Raw genomic sequence first — 20,600 nt, 5'->3', positions numbered from 1 at the left:
AGGAGGTACTTAAGCAGAGCTTCCCAAATAATCAGAATTCATAAAGACTCATTGTTAGCTGGGGAAAATAGTGCCTTCCAGGGATCAGGTCTGCTGTGGGTGGAGATCTATGTAAGTCCTGGATGGTCCTCCTGGTGTCACTGAAAGTGAGTCTTTTTGGATTCCTGCTGTGGCTAACTCCCCAGTGAGGTCACATCCTCCAGGCAGAATGCAGGAGGGTGTTTGAATATTGTTTGCCAATATGTAAAGGATATGATATGTAAAGGATAGTTCTGTTGCATTCTGCAAACATTTTTAGTGTGTGGTTAAGGCTTCTGTGAGGTTGGGCAGTATTTTATACTTCAGCATGGATGGGTGAAGCACCTGAACAGCTGAATGAGTGGTAAAAGACAGAACCCAGATGTAATGAAAACTTTCTTGATGTCCATCTATTTTTTGAGGGCAGTTGGTTGATGGGTTCTCTCTTGCTAAAAGGAACAAATTTGGATGATTTCCCCCAAATCATTACATCTTCCATTACTTTAAATGAAAGACTATATGAATAAATGAAAAAATACACCAGCATCAGGAAGGAGCTATTAAGGGATTTTCCCCCCATTTTGATTTCACTATTTCTGCAGTCTGTATTTGGGCATGCAATTTCTTTTTGACCTTCAGATTCATTGAGTGCCAATGATTAGTTGCAAAGCAAGAAAATGTTCAGATACCAGTGTTTTGCAGATGTTATCCATTGTTGGTGATGCTGTCTTGAGGTTAACTACAAAATAATAAAAAAAGCAACCTCAGAGAGAGTCAGAGAGCCCTTGGGAATGGTAATGCAGTACAGAGCCTTTCACCCCGAGGTCAGCAGGTCAAATCCATTCCAGATCAGAAGTGACCAGCAGTGATTACAAGTCTGCTTTCAGATTCACAGAGAGGATTTGCAAAACTTTTATTGTTGCTACTGGAAGGCCATTCAGGCACCTATATTAGAAATCCTACTGGTCTGTGTAATTCTATCTTCACAAAATGGCAGTGGATGAATACTTTATAAATGTCCCCAAATATGGGCTGATTTGCAGTACAAAAATCATCAGAGTTGTCATCATTTGCCCTTTTGTGGGCCAGCACAGTAGAAAGATCAAGGATGCAATTGTCTACAATTAAGGACTTTATTCTTGCCCTTGGGGTCAAACTCAGAACATTCATAGCTCCTGCCACAAAGCTAAGTCACTCTTCCTGGCTATTTCATTAGACATATTTATCATCAAAAAGTGTCCAAGCATCTTAAATCAATGCAAATTAAACTGCACACAGATGAAAAGAACAAATGCAATAAATGGATTAAAAGAGAAAAACAAGAAATAGCAATTAAAAAATGAGAAAGCTTGATAACATAAGAAAAACTCATCAGTCTGTCTAAGTCTGTTGAGGACAGTGCTGACACACACACCTTCCACAAGAAGCATAGCTGCAGGCAGAACATTAGACATGTGGAAGGAGTACTGCATGAAGTCAAAGAAAATCTAAGATTCTCTTCCTCTGCCATAAATCATAGTGTGTGGGGATTTTTTTTCCCCCAGAAAAGATTGATTTTTGCAGTGTAGGGCTGCATAAATTAGCTTCTGATTTTCAAGAAATGGTCCCATCTCTGAATTACATAACACGCATTATATTGTCGTTTTCAACGTGGGCAGTAATGCCTAAACCTACTCCATCTTGTGACCCTGCTCTCTTCTCTTGTGCCCCATCCCTTCTCCCTGATTGCTACTTTTCTAGCAGTTTCTCCTAAGCAGCCTCTGCTCTTGCTTTTCAACTGAAATTTGAAGCTGTGAAAGATATTAATTTCTCTGAGGTGGCAGATGAATGAAATTCACCCCTACCATGGCCACAGATTTAGGAGGCCAAATATTTTGGTCTTATTAAATGTACCCATACCATACAAAGCAGCACTACACAGATACACTGAGTATAGCACTGGTATTCTAATAAGAGATGTGATTAGATCAGACTAATTAATCCATCTAAAAGCTAAGTAAGCATGATGCTGACTTTGGACCACAGTGGGATCTGGTTTTGGGGATTTTGCATTGCTCATTACCTACAGGAAACAACACAAGATGAGGGAGAAATTAGTATGAAGGAAGAAAATATAAAAAGTAATAAAGGCAGAGGTGAAGATGTGAGTTTCAGGAGTAAAAGAAGTGTGATTGCAAGAGCACAGGTGACATGGAAATCATAGGCTGCACTGATCCAGGAATTAGGAAGTCTATTGGAGTTTCTGCCATAAATAGATAGTGCTGATGGGCCATGCTGTGTGGTCAGTCCCCTCTTTGGAAACTTTACTGCAGGGCCCAGAACTGCAGTAATGTTGTCAGCTTTGTCACAACTTCTACACCAGTGTTGGTGAGCTCTTCCTATAGCACATCTTGACCAAATATTGAGCACAAACTTTCACGTTTTGTAACAGTGGAACAGTGATGGAATTGTTTTCTAACAATTTTCATTGGGAAGACAAAAAAGTCTTTCTCCATCTCAAGGGTTAAAGCAACTCTCTTGAAGACAGTGGTGCTCTAACAGTAGGGGCCTCGAGTCTATGCCTAAACCACCTGCCTATTAATTATTCTCATCTATCACATCTATGAGGACAGTCTCTAAAGGCAACCTGTGAGTTTTTGGTACAGACTGCTATGATTAATGTGCATCTCCAACCTACTGGTGTACCTCTCACGAGTTAATTTCATCTTTTCCACCTCTGCATAAGCCTCGCTGTAAGCCAAGCTCCACTATGGCCTGCAGTTTGCACTAGGCAATGGTCTGAAACATTTAGGGACTTTCGGGTGGTTTCCATCAAAGTTGGCTTTCTTTGAATCTATACCAGCTAGGAGCTGGATGTGCCACAGCACTGGTATGAAAGAAATTGTTTAAGAGTAATGTACTTCCCTTCCTGATCTAAAATGAATTTGGTTTCTTCAGATCTTCAGTTCTTCAGAGTAGTGGATCCGTCTCTGCCATGAAACTGGGCAGAATCCAGTGTGCAGGCACAGAAGAGCCTTGCTCTCAGTGTTTAGTCTGACATTTCTCTCTTCCTGCTTCCTGGCCACCCAACCTGCAGCTCTGCTGAATCAGCCATGGGAACACTGCCCTTTCTCTCCAGCTCTGCACGGCAGTGCTGCCTCTTAAAATCTGGCAGGACAGAGTGGTTATGCCCACGTGGCTGTTTCACTGCTCCAGCCTCAGCTTTGCTTAACTTCCCTTCCTCTGCTGCAGAATGGGCAGCTGTTTAAAGAGCTTTTTAAATCTTGAGTTTAAAGAAGCACAGACAAGGTAGAATCAAGATTACAAGGTCACAGAGCGAGGGGAGTTGACCCCACCTGAGAATGAAGGAAATGTGAGTTCAGAGTAGGTGTGGCTGGTGCTCTGGGCTGCTGACCCTGCTCTGGGAGCTGTGTGACACAGGGCTGCCCAAGAACACCCCTTTCAGCTCACTGATTTCCCTTCCCAGCTCTCAGGAGCCAGTGCTAAGAAGACTTACGTGTTTTCTTATTTCTTACTCAGCCCCGTGGTTCTCTGCTTTCTGATAGAGGGCTCCTGTGGGCTCTAGTAAATGTGGGAAGCAGAATCTTTTGGAGATCTGCTTCTTTGTGGCTGTTTAATAGGTGGGGGTTTTAGCTTAGAACTGGATCTGCACTGTGGGGTAATGGTTGTGTTTGGTGGTTGTGGTGTTGGTTTTTTGTCCTGTGAGGCTTAGAAACAGAGCAAAGGATATTTGAAAACCCCTTGGCAGGAAAACATGCTCTGCTTGGGTGCAAAACCTCATGAAAACATTTGTGTTTACATACTAGGTGGGGACAAGGATAAGCCTTAATTTGTATCTCAGCTAATGATAAAATGCATCTGAACTGATAATTACATGTTAAGTGATGACTTGCTGTGATGACTTTCTCCACAGTAGCACGTTCTCCCTTAACTGTCTGTTGGATTAAACTCTTCACAAGGAGAAAAATTCAGTTTAGGAGAACAGCAATCCTCCAAGAAATTGAACTCCTGTTTTTCTTTTAAACTACTTGAGTTCTGCAGAAAGAAGTTCCTCTGAGCCCAACATGGAGAAGATATCATTAGAGAAGTGAAAATTTGTGGAAGTGCTATAATAAAACTATATTGTATAACCATAAACCTCCAAACTGCCATTTCTGTTCAAAGGCTTGTCCCCTATCCTAAAACTCTTTAAAAGAGAAGATATTCAATTAAATCGAAGGTTATTTCCATTATTCTGGTTATGCACTGTTCTTCCCATTCTGATTACACTAATCTTGCTTCAGAAGGGGGTTAGAGAAATTAATTTTTGATATTATATAAGAGAGGTGTAGTTGAGGTCAGGGTGACCTGATGAGTTCCTTCCCCCACCCAATAAACATTCATTTTATGGTCAGAGGGAGCTAAGTCTTGGGTGGATCCCAAAGACGAAAATGGAAAACAATATCCCAGCCCCTCAGGCTGGACCCTTGAGAGTTTTTTGGTTTTTAAAAACAACAGAACTTGCTTAGCAGTTTCTGGCTTTGAGAGCACGTGGCTGTTGGTGATTAATTTCTCTGGGCAATCTGAGATCTCTACTATAAATTTCTGTTCATGAATGGGTACAGCTGGCATCTACTGAGTGTAATTCAAGACTATAAACTAACTATTTTACTGATACAGGTGTTCTTTTGAAAACTTCCCAATGGCTTAAAAGACCTTCTTGGCTGTGAACTTGAGCAGGCAATATTATATCCTTCTCTTCTGCTCTAATCTATCTGGTAGAGATAGCTCCATTTCTGCTCACTGCAAATTGGTAAACATCCTCTCCTTTGCAAGAATAAACTGCCTGAGGTGGTCCTTTTTGTGTCTTTGGGTGACCAGCTCTCCATATTTTTACCTTTTCCCAAATATTTTTCAATACTTTGGGTTATTATTTCTCTGAAGTATGCTGATGTTGAGGGACAGGGATTTTCAGCATGTAAGGATTTCATTTTTTCCCCTTCTATCCCCAAATACTTGGATAAATTGTGCCTGAAACTATTCTCCTTTTAATTCTTAACACACCAGAAGTTCCCTAGTCCCTCAAGTGCTGTGGGAAATCATCATCTCTGTATTTTCTGAGCAAATGGCAGCAGCAGTTGTCTGCAATAGCTGAGAGATGTCTCATTTTACAGAGCAGCTTCTCTGGGGCTCTCCTGATCCCCTGTCTGTAGGACAGACCCATTAACAGAAAGGCTACAGCCAAGGATCAGCACATTGAAGGTCTCCAGCCTCAGCAGAGACCCCCAGGAATCTGGGCAGATTTCCATTGGAAGCTTGCCTTGGAATCAATAAAATTTCATTAAACCAATGCTGTGCCAAATGTAGCATATAAGGCTCAATGAAAAAAAAAAATAAAAATTGCTGGCTCTCATAGTTTTCCCAGTACAATTCTCTGGCCCATACTTTCTATTTCTATTGCCTTCTTGCCCTTCTTAGTAAAATTAGCTATTGCAGACAACAGTTGTAAACAAAAGGACAGCTAAACCATTACCCAAAAAGCCACTAACTACTGCAGTGAACCCAAGTAATTCACAAATAATTCCAAAAAATTTATAGCTTTAACAAATTTTTCCACAGTTTTCAATTATTCATTGCAGACTTCTCTGCACTACTGTTTTTAAAAAAGATCAGCCTTATGATAGTTTTCTTTTTATGACTTAGAGTGCTAAAAGTGGTTATGGAATATGCTGTCTTCAAAGGATGACTACTCCTTTGGGAGATTCCATCACAGTCCTTATTTGTGTCAGCCACCTTAGACAAACCACTGAAGCCACAAATGTTAATAGCAGAAATGCAGGTATAGAAGGATGGAAGAGGTATGAGAAAAATCATATTGGTCTGAATCAAGAAAACATTCTTTACAAAGAGGAGAGAAAGGGTTGGCTCTTCTCTGAGCCAAAATCTATTTTCCCAAAATAGATTATCTCATCTATAAATTATATAAACTTTCTCTTTTATTAACAACATGGAATAACAGCTTTACTCTACAGCAATCACATTATCAAAACTCCTTACTAGATCTCATGACTGAAAGCTGTAACTTGATAAATTCAGTCTGAAAATAAAATGCAGAACTTCAGTTTTGCAGGTAATTGAGAACTGGAATTATGTGTCTGAAAGCACTGGGAATTGTCTCTAGTTTGGTGTATAGGTGCTAGGATTGCAATGTTTTCATTTTTTTCTCTCAATTCAGATAAAAAATATAATTACAGTACAAGAAATCCTGAATGACATGGTATTTTTATTTGGCTAGTGCTTTGTAGAAAGGGCAGATTAGAACAGTCTCTTCTAAATCAAAGATTTAAAGTCTATGAAATGTTTGCAGCACCCATGTTATGCAAACTGTTGATTCTTACATTTACCAATGACCTGGGGGAATTTAGTCATAACATTTCCTCTCCTATTTGCTGAAAGGATCACTATGATCACACCAAGAGAAGTATACAGGGATAAAATAAGAAAGAAGATATAATGCATAAAAAGAAGCAGTAATTACTTTCCCCCTGAGTTTAACTGAATAAAAGAAATAGATATTTTATTTTTTTTACCAGTGGATTTTTTTTTTTTTTTTTACAAATAGACTTAAAGCATTTCTTTTTAGATTTGTGGCTCCGACAGCTGCAGCTGAAACCAGAAATCAGCAAAGCCCCTTGTTTTTATTGGCGCTGAAGTGGCTTGTTGAAAATGGATTGGATTACGGGGATCAATCAGCAGCAGGTCGAGGATGCAGAGGGAACTCTGCCAATGCAGCGGGCTGCCAGGAGCAGTGAAAATCCTTGGGCTAGTGGCAAGTCCTAATGTACTGGAAAATCCATTGTTTTATAAAGAGCTTTGGCGATAGGAAGAAGATTGAGTTGCAGAAGAATGCAGAAATAACAATAATACTATCCCGAGTTCCTGTTGTTTCTTTGCACGTGACTGAAAGGAAAACAAACTCCATGGAGATGTTGCCTGTGTGTAAGTCTAGGCAGTGCCAAGAGAGGATCAGAAATAGGGCAGATGCTAAATCATGACCTTCCCTGAGTCATAATTTAGGAGACAGAACATTTCTGAATTTCAATTGCAGTCAATTAGAAATTTGCAAGCTGCTGTATGGTTCTGTCCTGGACAGTTCTGGATTCTCCCAGAATGGTGTTGATAATTGTTGCTTTCTGTTAAATGAGCTGAATAATCTTGTCATTGTTCTGGAGGTAGTCGGTTCAAAAAATATTAAGCCTTGGTTAATGTTGAGATGAGCTGACACTCCTTTGTGTCCCTCGTTACACAGTAGATTCATTACACAACTTGCTGGGAATATTACTAAATAGGCTAAAATCAGAGTAATTAATAACTTCTGCATTCAACTGTGATGTCATATACTAATTATCCCCCTCATTGAGCTGAAGATGCCTCATAGCCATCTGAATTCTTAAGCCACACATGGCAGAGAGATGGTCATTAATATTTCCTGGCCTTGTTGACTAAGGATTCAGATTTTCTAGATGAAAGACAGGCATTTGCTGACCTACACTCCTGAGTATTTGGGAATATCGACCTCCAGCTGGATGCTGAATAGAACAGTAGTTTGCAATTCCAAGAAATGTTTGCAGCATGTGGCTTGTTCACTTGAACTTTGGTCACATGGCGAGGTAACACAGATGTTTTCCCCAAATATCATCATTATTAAAAACAGGTAGCTCTGGTAGAAGCATAGAGGAGGAATGGATCTATCTGATGACAACATCTATTGCTGTCTCACTGTCTCAGTGGCAGGATATGCTTTCCATGAGACTGTGTGTCAGATATCAGACCAATTCTCTGCTTGAATTTGGCCAAATGTCTGGCATGAAAGGATTAGAAAATCCACTTAACGAGCATAGTTTATAACAATAATAAAAGTTCTCCAAAGTTGGAAGCCTGATGAAAATCCACATAACAATCTAAGAAAAGCTGAACAGTGGAAAAAGTGAGGCATTTGAACATTCTCCCTCTTTCTGTGTTGGACTCTGTTACTCTTGGTGGGACTGACTCCTAGTTCAGTGGAAGAGCTGCAGTTCCCCTTAGAGAAATGTTATCCTTGTCTTCTTGCAAGAAACCAGATTTTACATTGTAATATCAGGCAGAGAAAAGAAAGTTTCAGAGGTTTGTTAATTCTGGTTTGAAATAGCAAACTCTTTGTGAAAGAATTTGAGAAGTAAGGTTTTTAGGGACAAATGGAACTTTTTACTTCACAATTTCATATTAGTGGTGACTCTTAAAACCTTGTAGGATGTAAGATTTTTTAAATATCAAAAAAACACGTTACTTTGAAAAGGAAGATGTGGAATCTTTCTCTCTCAGATCTGAAGGCTTCTGAACATATTCTTCTCCAGAATAAAGTTCCAGCAGACTATAAGATAATTTTTGTTCCTTTCCTTATTTTTTCTATCACTCGGCTGTTTTTTATGCTGTATTTGGGACATGGATGTTAGATGATTTGAGAAAGGAATGTCTATTTCCAGTTGCTCACTGGAATGCCTGAAACACTTTTAAATATTTTTGGACAGTAAAATAATATAATGTAGTTCAGACTTTTTGAGATAGAAGGTTTAGAGTAGAAGGGATTATTTCTGTATTATTTTCTGTAATGTCAGTTTTCTAAGGCTGTGATATCAGTGTCTATCCCAAAATACAAAATATACATGAGACTGTGTTCTGTTGCCTGCTAAGTGGAGGATAACCAGAAAATTGTTCTTTTCCAAAGTTTTGTGGTAATGCTGCCAGAAAGAAGGGCATTGTAAGGCATCTGTATGCTGGTTTTGGAGGGCTGTCTCTCAGACCATATTTCATTTGAACTGCTTTCTCATCCCAAATGCCCAGGGACATTTACTGGAAGGGATTCACTTCCAAACAGTGAAGTGCCTCACATACCCTCCCATGATAAAATGCAGAAATAGTGAACTCTGCCTGCTGCCAGGATTGACTGATCATTTATTTTTCATATTCATAATACACTGTGGGCATCATTTACTGTCAGAGAACGGACCAGGATCTCACAGGTCAAAGCAAAAACTCTTGCTACTTGAGCTGGCAGAAGTGTTAATTTGTTGTCCTTCAGAAAGGAGTTAGGAATACAAAGCATATTCTATTTTAGACCTGAATGAGCCACCTGTCAGGGTGCAGGTAAACAGCCAAGCCCTATTTACACCTACTGATGCAAAAATATCATGTACCTGTCTCCAATTTAGAAAGCTGGTATGTGGATTCCATCAATTACTATTCCCTTTGCATTTCAGGCCTGAATAGCTGAACAGCAGATTGATTTGGCAATCCTTCTGAAAGTGTCTGTGAACATGTAAAATAGATATACATATTATTTTAATTTTGCAAACAACAGCCACTCTATGTTTAAAGATTTAATTCACAGAGCAAAGCTTCAGATGGAAACACAACTTGTCTATGTGTGGTGGACAAATGGTGTTTTAAGTGACTTTTCAATGGCTCCCGTGACATCCTCTTAAACAATCAGAGGGACAATAAACCAGTGATTTAGATGAAGAAGCTTCTTGTTGGAGAAATAGATCAATAGGATTTAATGGAAAAAGTCACTAATTTTTACTCCAGAGTCAACACTGATGATGTGACTGGAAACTTGATAGTTCCTAGGTTGGATTCTCAAGCATCTGACATAATCACATGCAGGATATTCATCTTTGCTCTGACACGGGTCTTCCTTTCTGCATTTCCCCCCTCTTGCCTAGGACTCAGGTTTAACCAGCAGAAATCTACCTAACTTGCATTTCATATTTATCTTGCTCCAAATCAAGTCAGCTTTGTTTACAGTGGCCAATTGATAAAATATGTTTACCAGGGCATTTTCCAAAGAATAAAAATCCGGGAGATTTCATTAAAGTGAAGGCTTTGCATGACAGAGATGTGCCCACAATTTTTCATATTCTTTTCTAGGTGACGGAAGCCTCTGAAAATAAAGTACAGCTATGTCTATGTCTGAGTCTCCTGCATCCACCTCCTGTGCTCTTCTCAGCACTAAAGGGCAGTCACTCATTTTGGGATTTCCCCCCTGAAGCAAAACTATGTGCCAGCTGTGAGGAAATCCTCATGTCCAAAAGAATGTGATGCTGCACTTCTTGCAACAGCTTCTGGAGGGGAGAACAGCCTCTGCTGTTTGCCCTTCGAGGTTTAACTGATGTATCAACCCACCTATATATGTTTTAGGGGTTTAGCCTGGCATGAATTTGTCTGCTAAATTCCTGCAGAAGCCATGAACAAACACGTGGTGAATCTGTACTTTGCTGTGGATCTGGGTGATACTGCATATCTGTAGAGAAGTCAGAGACCCTGTGTCCTTAACATGTAGGATTTCCTACATGACAGGCTGAAACAGGAAAAGTCCATGGCCTGGGTCTCTTTCCCATTTTTTTCCCCTTGAAAATCTAAAAACATTGAAGTAATAAGGTCAGATGGGATGGTCACACAGGAGCTGAAGATATGAAGAGTTCAGTTTGCAGTCCCTACGCTGAACTGAGAATCTCCAGCAAGAATGACAAGACTTTTGTTGCTGTTCCCTGCAAGTGAGCTTTGCTGGTTCTTTTTTACTCAGCAGCTAAGGGAATTTTGAGGTTCCCGGATTTTATATTTTAAGATGTATCTTTTAACTGTTCACTTATATAAAGCACAAACCTGGATGGAAAGAAAAACATGGCAATCTTTTATTTACTCTGTTAATTGTTTCAGACAGCCAGCAGAGAACTCATGTAGAGGGGGAACCAATTTAAATCACTTTTATGAGCAGAGATAGTCGGTAGGGAATTTTGGTTTTACTGTGCTGCAGTTGGATGTTTGGTATCAGGCTTCCTAAATGGACTTAATCTCAGATTATGGTTCTCTGTGGAGCCATTTGGGTTGCTTTGTAATTGCCCAGCTTTCTACACTTCAGGTGATGAGAAGGACATGCACAGGAACAGTATTCTTGTAATCATTTGGTTAAAAGAGGGACCTTTCCAGAGATGGAGGAGGTGCCAATTTGCCAGGACTGGGGTTAGGAAAAAAGACCAAAGCACACCAAACAAGCAACACATATTTAGAAGTCCTGATCGTGATCCCTGGGAACAGGGATATGCACTATGGAATTGTGTTTCCTATGGATGTATCACTGTGGTCTGTTAGTTTAATTACAACCGTGACTTCCTCTCTTAAAACCATCACTCCTAAGGCATGGGCAGGAGGGATAGATCATAAAGCAAATTTTTGGCTGGCTGTGATCAGCTAGCCTCAAGATTTATTCCTAGAAAAGGATGTCAGCTAGTGAGACTGCAACCAGAAGGAACATCCAGGTACCCTCTTTGCAATCTATCTTTATTCCTGTGGCTTAGAAACTCTGCTGAACCCTGAAGTAGTCTTCAGGAAAATAAACAAAAAACACCAGAGAAAAAAACAAAATATAAAACCTGAAATAACAATGGAAAAAAACAAAGCGGAGTTTGGATCATGATTTCCAGTAAAACATATAAATAACATGAAGTTCAGTTGTACAGGCAAAAATTAAGAAGAGATAAATTCTTTTGGTTCCATAAGTCATATGGAAGCTGCATATGGAGTTTTATTTTTTTTAGCTTTAAGAATCTAGCTCTCTAAACGCTCAGATTTTCTTTTCTTTTTCTTGTGTCCCATGATGCCCATGAACATGAGAAATGGTTAGGGAGGCTGCAAGCCAAGCACCAGTGATGTTAGATTTGTTTTCACATGGACCAAAATAGACCAAGGAAGAGAACTAAACAAACTTGCCCTTTCCAGAAGTGGGAAGGCTCCTCCTTGATGTTTAATAGTGGTGTGTATGGGCATCATGCAATTCACTTGAGTTCAATGGGATGAAGAAAAAAACCCAGGGGCTGATGTTGGAGGGTGTTCTATCAACCTGCTCCTGTCATTCACCTGGCTGTACACACAGTTCTCAAGGATAAACATCTACAAAAGGGTCTGGGCAAGGTAGCAGAGGAGAAGCTCAGCACAGACTGTTAAACACGATGTGTCCTAAGGCAGCTTTTGCTTAAGAAGACCATGAACTGCTGCTTTCTGAGGGCTGGAAGGGCAGAAGGAAAACCTTATAGTACTTGGCTTTTTCTGCCTTGTTTGAGCACTGGCTACTGGTTGCTATAAAGGCAGAGCACTGGCCCAAAAGACCTCGTTTTGTGACTCAGTATAGTGGCTCATAGCCTCTATATTTGGTCTCTGTAAGATTTTCTGGCTGATTTAGAAGGTTGGGTATTTTTGAGAAAGAAAGAATATATGGGCATATTGCCACTTGTTTAACAGGAGTAAGGAAAAAAAATCCTCAGTTAATTTCATTCCAGTTTTTTCTAAGTAAAACTTTTCTGTTGCTGACTCTGAATACTTTCAAATTTAATTTGTTGGACTTGAATATTAGAAAAATTAATATGGAAGAAAATTGATGTCTGAGATGGATTAAATATATTGTTCATTGTTAGCCTTTTCAACGAAGCTGAAAAAGCAGCTAGCACTCTCTTGTCACCTGTGTGAATAAGCAATATTTAGGTAGCATATGTTATATAATTAAACACATTAATAGAACTTTATCTGTTAATATATATTAAAGCGTATTGCATGTGTTTAAAATACATGCATTTGTGTGGTTGGGTAAATCAAAAGGTTAAGTGCATGGTTTATTCCCATATAAAGGGAGTTCTCACACCATATAGAACTTCAGCCTTCAGCAAGGCTTTCCCTGCTGTTATGCTGCAGGCCTTACAATACTTCCAATGAGTGAGCTGTATTTTTGGAGAGAAGGTTTCTGAGTCTTGTCCTTAGCAGTGTGTGGATGTTCCATTGCCACTGAGCTGTGGAGAAGAGCTCCATGGAAGGCTGTTTGCTGGGTGGGATGCAAGCTTTCCAGTGAGTCTGTAAACCAGGAGCTGAGGGGCAGTGCAAGGGGCAGGATCTCTCCATACGTGCCCTATTCCACACTTCACTGAACATCCACTGCCAGATGCATCTTGTGCTGGGTGGACTCTTGCTCTGACCTGCTATGGTTGTCTCTGTGCTCTGCTGCAATCCACGAAAAGCATGATTGCAAGTGAGGTAGTTGTTCCTGAACAGCTCTTGGAATGGCAAACCTGTCAGCAATTTTTAGAGCAAAATTTTTACAGAAAGCTTTTGAATTTCATTCTGTTTTGGAAGAAAATGAGTCCCCAGGTCGGTCTGTGAGGTCACTCAATCACTCAGCACTTGGATGAGGAGAGCCTTCCAGAGCACATTGCGAAAAGCACTAGCAGAAAGCTGGCTACTCGTTTGTGTTTCACGCCTCTTTAATTACCCACCTGTGTTCCTTTTATTATCAAAGCTTGAATAGGATTGCTCATAAAACAGAGGCCAAGAGGAAATTGCTGGTTTGCTCAGATTGCATCAGCAGCATAAAGTGGAATAACTCAATATCAGAACACTCTGCCCCTTTCATTTTCGTTTTCATTTTCCTTTCCCTTTGTCCCTTTTATGTCACTGTGGATCCTGCCCACCCAACACCTATAATACTCTGAGCAGCACATACCTGTTGCTTTTTCTCAGTCTAATATGTAGACTTCATACAAATCACCACTTCAGTCTCATGAGTGAACTGGAAAACTGGTGAGAGGTCTCTTCAGCTGCAAGGAACTGCCCATGTAACTCTCATCAGTCAAGCTGCTCTATGAGACAGAGGTGAACAAAAACACATCTTGGATTAGGAGGTGCAGGGAGTGTCCAGTCCACCCTGGTCAGGAGTGGCTTCATTCTTAGCAGTTTATTTCTGGAAGAGGAAGAGTTTGTAAGACCTGTAGAGTTTCTAAGCACTGTGTGTAACCTGGGTGTGTGAATGCACACAGTCACTCCTTGCAATACCAAACCTGATGCAGTTGTATGTCAATTATGCAGCAATGAAATGACAACTCTTTCCCCACTGTGCATGTTCTACTCGGTTCAGGGGATTTTTTTGGGTGTTTCTCTTCCCTAATCTGGAGGATTCACTTTGTGTTGCTTTCACTCATCATTTTTCCCACTTCCATTTTTCTGGAACTTTACTCCAATCTTTTGGTATCTTCATTGAGGAAAAACCTTTGACATTATGGAGAACTTGCTTCATGATCTGTGTTAGTTAAAAACAGATTGTGCCATGAACATCACTTTCATTGACATTCTATGAGTTTGTCATTCAAGGGTGGCACACTAATGTGGTTTTTCCAATGAGTAAGGTGGAAATATTCATGCAGTCCCTCTATGAATAATTTGCAAATGACCTCTGTTCAAGAAATAGGCAAGAACTTTTTTTCCTTCCACATCTATGCTAAATTTGGCTGAACCTAAACATTATTGGGAAATACTGTAATGGATTTCTTGCTGTGTTCAGAGACACAACAATGACAGGCCCACAAGTTTGATTTCCTTTCATACCCAATCTAAAAGTAAAACCTTCTTACATTTTTGCTGACTTGTCCTTTACCCAGCTTCCCGTCTGAAAGTGGTGCTTTGTTTATTCTATGTTTGTTTGGAAGTGCAGGGGTTCCTTTGTTTTCACCAAGGTGATGTCCAGTTCTCTATGTTGACTGCACACTTAACCCACCTTGCTCAAACCTTTTTATCACCCTGTTTCTCTTCTTCATACCAGAATGTTTTACCCCAGGAGCTGCAGGACCTGACATTTGTATTTCTTCCAAGTAGTGTAGCATACATGGTTTCTGTGCTTGATGGAGGGAGACACAAGAGATATAAAAATGTCTTGCTTAACAATTCTTAACCCATGGCTCTTCAAACCATTGTTCAGCAGAAGCAGCAACATGATCACACCATCTGTGTCTGTGACAGGACAGAGACAATCACCTTTAGGGTATAACAGTGGTTCATTAATCTGGCTCTGGATGTTAAGTGAAAGTTTTTTCTTAAAAAAAAAAAAAAAGAAGAAAAGACAAGCTATGCTTTACCGGCACAGAAAGTGATGAGCTTGAAGCTTTAGTCTGTAGCAGAAACATAAGGTTGTTGTCTGCTTTGCTTTTTGATCCTGTTTTTCTTGCCCAGACTGCTGTATCCGGTAATAGGTCAGGAAGGGAACACAGAAGTTCAGGCTATGCCTTCACTGGAAGAAAACATTGTGTTCCTCCTTGGGGTTCACTGTCATGAGGCACCTGGCCTGAGGTGAAAACCTAGTGGAGACAAGTTTGTTGTGTGAACAAGTGTGAGCAGGCCATAATAAAGGTTATGGGGAGAAGCCAACATTTACCTCTCACCACATACTTTTGCAACTGCTGCTCCATCTTCTCTGGTTTTGTAATTTTGTTTCCCATACCATCAAACTCAAAAAGACATGAGCATCTTCCCTCAGTGAAAAAAAAAACTCTCTGGCTTTGACAAAACACTTGTGCAACATAAATCCTTGCAATTCTTCCCTTTGATATTACTTTTGCTTTTGGTAAAGCCAATGCTTTTCCTTCTCAGCTGATATCCTTGCAAAATTATCTGAGGTACAATCTAAGTGCTGAAAATGATGACTGATTTTCAGCACAATGACATAAATTCCAGATTGCATCAGTCTGAAAAGGTCAGATTTTATGATTTTTAATTGTATGGTTGTACAGTTTCCTTACACTTGGCTACTTCATTGAGTAACTTCTAGTTACTGCTGTAAACAGTTTGACTTGATGATCTTAAAGGTCTTTTCCAATGTAAATGATTCTATGATTTTATGAAAGGCAGAACAAGGGATCTGGCAAATTGTGAAGGACAAAGCTCTGGTAATGGAGGGTGGAGATGAGAATTTGACTCTGTGCAGGTTTTGGCAGGTTTGTGTCATTTTATCCATGAAGGGCAAAGGAAGAAAATCACAAACATGCAGCAACAGGGAAAAACTCTTTTCTCTCTCAGACTCTTCCTGTGCTATTCTTCTTGTCCATTTTAACCTCCCACTTTCTTGAAACAAAAATGATGGAAACAGATAAGAAGTGACTTCAATTAAGGCTGATTCTTTCTTCACCTTAAAGAGGAATCCAGGAAGCTCCCCACAGCCTTCTTTCTCTCTTTGAAGTGTTGACTTATCATCCTCCTGCCATTAAAATATAATGGGCTAGCAGTGGGTGTGCTGGGATTTGACACCCAGTGGGGAACCGCACCTAATCCTGCATCATCACCTGATCTGGTTTGGCTTATTTTCCCAAGACACTGACCCCATCTTCACCATTCAAAGCAGAAGAGGGGGAGGACCAGAGAATTATTGCAGAGGACTTAGTCCAAGCCAGCCAGTCTCCATGGAGGTGTCACAGAAGATGGTTTCAAACACAACCACATAAGCAGGCGCCAGCAGGAGGGACTGCCTGCAGACCTCCATGAGGAGGAGAGAGGGAGGGGGGATTTTATCAGGTGTTTGGGTGCATTTGATCACAGGGTGCCTCTATCTTCCCCACACAGTGGGTTGTGGTGACAGTCACTTAGTGGAGTGGAAACAGCTTATGGGTCATGGCAACAAACAAACAAGGATGGGAGCCAGAGAGACAGAAGACATCTGCTCCAGCATCATTGGCCTTATCTCTGTCACTTTGCTGTCTGCAGAGCTCTTTGGGTCTGGTCTGTCAGCCCTGTACAAAGCAGAGGTTTGGCTGCCATGGAGCTATGGGGTGAAAGGATGTGAGGGGAAGATGGGCTTGACGCTTTCAGCAGTGGCTGTGGTTTCCTTAGGAGGCAGACAGCTGTTATTGCTTCTACAAACCCCTTTCCCAATGACAGTGTCTCGAATGATCTTGTCTGATTGCTTTTCCACCTGAGCCATGAACAACACCAGAGCAGGGATTCACCTTCAGTCAGTCTTCTCTTTCTTCAGCAGTGGAAATGGAAATGAACTTGTGTTGTCATGCTGTGCACACTCTGTGTGCTTCTGGCACAGCAAAACAAACCAAAAGGCAGTGCTCACAAAGGGCACTCCATGAAGTGCTTCCTGTAGAAAAAAGGCTACTCCCTCTCTTTAGCTGCTGTGTGGTGGGCAATGTGTTTGACAGCCCCATCTAGGGGAAAAAATCTCAAACATTACTCAGGAGTTAATCTGCACAGGAGCACATCTGCTTCACTGCTCCTGACCTGCTGGTGCCTTGTCACATCATCCAGACGCTTGTTCTGGTGGCTGCAAAAGGCTCAGATAGGGCTGCGACTGCAGATGTTCCCTAGAGGTGTGAGAGTAAGAATGAAGAAGATATGATATGTTTTGCCCTCTCTCCACTTCTCCTGCTTTTGCATAATTTTGCTGGCCTAGCCCTGAATGTTTGGGAACATTTTTTCCCACTAAAATGGACTTAATTCATCTGAGCTGTAGATTAACAGCTCCAGTCATTGCAGTCATCCATCACTACTTGTTCATAGATGGTGAAAGGAAGGGTAGAGGCAGGTAATTGCAGGTATTTGGCATACCTGGGCTTTTCCCAGGCCTGTTTCTTCTCTCTCCTTTTCTCTGTGTGTCCAGCCAAAACCAAGGCTGCCCTGTTCACTCAACACAGCCTCAATTTTAGGGCTAGGAAAACAGCAGCAGCAGGCAGAAGATTTCAAGAAGAGCACCATTGCACGCCTGGGTCGTGTGAGATGATCTGTAATGATTTTGGCTTCTGACAGTGGCTGTCTGCAGCTGCACAGATCAAAGACCATAAAGAAATAGTACCTAAATACACAGGACTGACTGGTAAGTAACACCAACACCTCATGAAAATCAAAGTAAAATGTTTAGATTCTTCATTTTTTTTGCAGGACTTTTCATTTAAAAGTCAAACTTAGAAAAGCAGAAGACAAAATACAATGTATAGTTTGGGCTGGATCATGAGACTTGGTCAAAAAGTTTTGCTGAACTGAGGGAAGAAATTCCAAGTTTTATTGTCTCTGCTCAGCTCACTATCTGGAACACAACATTCCAACCTCCTCTTTACCTTTTTTTTTTTTTAATCCAACCTGAGAACCATTCAAGTCCAAGCACAGCAACTTAGTCACATCAGCAGCCAGAACTGAGATGGAAAATCAGATCCAAACGCCATTTCTGTGAGGTTGACCTTTGTTATTTTTATCACTTTTGGTGGTTTCAGGTAAGTGCTTTCCACCTACAACTTGTTTCTTGGTTTAGTCTAGGGTTTGGTTTAGCACTTTCTCCCAAATCAGTTGATCAAAGTTTTTTAAATGGAAGACTTGCTACAAGTGACCATGACATTTCATAACAAGTTTCTACCAAGTAACCATTTATGCCAAGACTTTAAAGCTTTCAGGAACTATTAATTTTTACACAAATAATGGTGTATTTCCTAATAACTTCAGCTAACATGACATGATGAATAACAGGGAACTGAAATCATCAAGGAAGTAAATCTGTTATGGACTCAAACCAGTCATTTTTTCAGTTGAGTTTTGGTCCAGCTACAAAGAAAGTTTGCTCTGTTGGTTGGGGTTTTTTTTGAGTCCCACGTAGTCTTCAAAGTAAGAGTGTGGGTTCAGTTCTGGCTTTGAAAAGAAATAACAATTTAAATCAGTTTTCAATTTGGGTTTGGGTTTGATTCAAAGCTGTCAAGCATATTCACAGAGTGATTAAAACTGTTCCAACAGTTCTGGCCATAAGGAAGGTAAGGCAAACCCAGAGGACATGCAGATCTGGACAAGTACTCTTGCTATTAGCTAAATTTTTCTATTACCTAAATGTTCTTACAGACCAAAGCCTCATTGTTTTAGGCAGGGCAAGAAACAGGTAGTGAGAAATTACCCTGGCCTAAAAAACCTTCCTGTCTACAGACACAAAGCTAGAGATGAGAAAAAGCTACAAGATGAGGCAAAAGAAGCGATATTGTCTTTCTCGGAGGAGGAACCGAGGCACGGGGAGGTGAAGTGACTTGGCAGAGGCAGTGCAGGAAGGCTGGAGCAGAGCTGGGAGCTGGAGCTGGGCTGGGAGCCCCTGGCCACAGCCACAGCCTGTCCTCCCTGCCTGTCACTCCCTGCCCTGTGTGGCACCCGAGCAGAGCTCCAGGGAGCAGCACAGCACTGACCCCAGCGGCTGGGCAGAGACGGGATGGAGAAGCCCCCGTTTATTTTTCTTTCTGCTACTTTATCTCTCTTCAATGGGAGCAGTTGAGAATGTCGAGGATAAATGAAAACAACTGTTGGGCATCAGTCCAAGTGGTTAACAAAGAACCCCAAACTCTTTTAAGTCCTACAACTAAAAGGTGCTGGCATAAAAAGAATAGCATTTTTCTTTGCAGAAATCATTTGTTGAACTCTCTAATTCTGAATAGGATTTCTTGCCTTCTCCCCCTTTTTTCCCCCCCAGAATTTAGAAACAAATCACACAAAAATATCATATTCCTTCCTTATATGCCATATTAGATATTTCCTGAGAAACCCTGTGGTGTCGTCCCCATGTGACATCAGTGTAAGGTTCTGCCTTAGATGACATTTATTAGAAACCCAGTATGATTATTCCTCTCCCCCTTCCAAAATCATACTCGAGCTGGGTCATATGCCAGGACAGGGACCTATATTCATCCTCCTGGACAGAAGTTTGTTTTCCTGCTTTCTGTGGCTCTGTGGTACCTGTGGCATCTGAAAGCACCTGTCCATCCTCAAGAGGGAGGAATGCAGCCCTGGAGAGGAAATATGGGCGGGTTCAGTACGAAGTTTCTCTTGATAGCACAGTGGAAATTCTTTGGAAAATTAAATAAGAAGCCAAGGGAAAAGGCTGGATTTTTGAAAGGAAATTGCTGATGCAATAAAGCAGAACAGACAACCAGAATATCTTTAGTAACCCAGTAAAGAGGCTGACCTGTGTAACTTGGGCTGTGCAAGAGGTTTAGCCTGGAGAGAGAGACTGTGCTTTCTGCAGCACTGGGACCATATTGATGCCAAGGTGGGAACATGCAGAGGAAATTTGGCCTTGAGGCTTTGATGCCTGAAGTGGGGAGATTTTTTTAAATGAGCCTGCAGCTGTGAATTCCCTGTTAGTTTGCATGGCAAAGCTGAAATTGTGTTTGAGACTTTAATATTGCTTGAGAACAGCAGACTTCTACCTACCCTGTGCTTAGTACAGGTCGGGGGGGGAGCCCAGCTGTATTATTAGCATGGGCTAGACCTTGTTATTATAAAATTCTGTGAACTTTGGGTTGAAATCTAACAAGTTGGGTGCCAACAGTGGTCTTATCACTAAAAGAAATACAGAATATACTAAAAGAAAACAAGAAGAAAACCCAAACAGAATGTATGTGCAGGGGAAAAGTATATTATTTTGCTTAGTAAAACCCACAAATATTCATCTCAAAAAATCTGAAAAGCATGTACTTGGGCCCATTGTTTGGAGGTCACACATTATGGCCTGTGAATACCTTTGCCATCTCCTCCCTGCCTCCCTCTAAAGCTTCCCCTGTCTAGTTACAGCATGGTGGAAGAAAGAGCTAATTTGAAATTTCTAATTTCTCCTTTGTCCTGAAATTCTGTTGTGGGAACAGAACAAAGGAAATGGAGGTCTCTGGAAAGACTGTGAAGAAGAATTTACACTACCTCACTCATATACAACCTTAAAACAAGGCCTGTAATACCTG

Source organism: Sturnus vulgaris, chromosome 9, assembly GCF_052056855.1.
Source record: "Sturnus vulgaris isolate bStuVul1 chromosome 9, bStuVul1.hap1, whole genome shotgun sequence".
Taxonomy (NCBI): Eukaryota; Metazoa; Chordata; class Aves; order Passeriformes; family Sturnidae; genus Sturnus; species Sturnus vulgaris.
Note: the sequence above shows the minus strand (reverse complement) of the source record.